We start from the raw sequence: 645 nt of genomic DNA on the forward strand, positions 1-645 counted from the left end.
CATGCTAGCTTTCCACATTGCTTGTACAAGCACAGCCAAGTTTCTTTGAACATCAGCACTTACAAATTTCTCACATTTTAAAAGCATTCTGTTATTCTCATTTTTATAACCAAGTGAACATAATCGCACCTGCCTACATTATAATCCATCTGCCATCTTGTTGCCCACTGACATGACCTTACGATACAGGTTTTGTTGAAGAGCCATACGGACCCGAAACGTTTACTTTATTCCTCTCCGCAGATGCTGTCGGACCTGCTGAGTTTTTCCAGGTATTTTTTTTTTGTTTTGTATTTCCAGCTTTAATCTCTTTACAGTGCTGTGCTCAAAGTTTACCTTGTTACCAAATTTCATAAAAATTAATAGCAGGCCCCAGTGAGAATTGAACTCACGACCCCTGGTTTACAAGACCAGTGCTCTAAACCACTGAGCTGTGGAGCCACTTTAGCTATCCGACTCACAGTAAGTCTCCTAGTGGAACTAGGAACAGGACAACGTTCTGCATGGATAATATTTGATAGACCTGGAAATGCCTGAAAGGGAGAACAGAAAGTTAACGATGCGACATGAAAGCAGCAGAAGTTGACGTGTGTCAGTTGTTTTCAGTGATGAATGTCTGCCGCGGTAATGTGAGAGATTTTACTG

General features: G+C 41.2%; 1 non-coding gene across 1 annotated transcript; it reads right to left on the reverse strand.

Annotated features, from left to right (window-relative positions):
• Window positions 1-367: 367 nt before the first annotated feature.
• Window positions 368-441, reverse strand: trnat-ugu (transfer RNA threonine (anticodon UGU)). Its single transcript has one exon. It is a non-coding gene; the product is annotated as a tRNA-Thr (tRNA).
• Window positions 442-645: the final 204 nt, after the last annotated feature.

The sequence above is a fragment of the Cetorhinus maximus genome, chromosome 23, assembly GCF_964194155.1.
Source record: "Cetorhinus maximus chromosome 23, sCetMax3.hap1.1, whole genome shotgun sequence".
In the NCBI taxonomy this organism is placed as follows: Eukaryota; Metazoa; Chordata; class Chondrichthyes; order Lamniformes; family Cetorhinidae; genus Cetorhinus; species Cetorhinus maximus.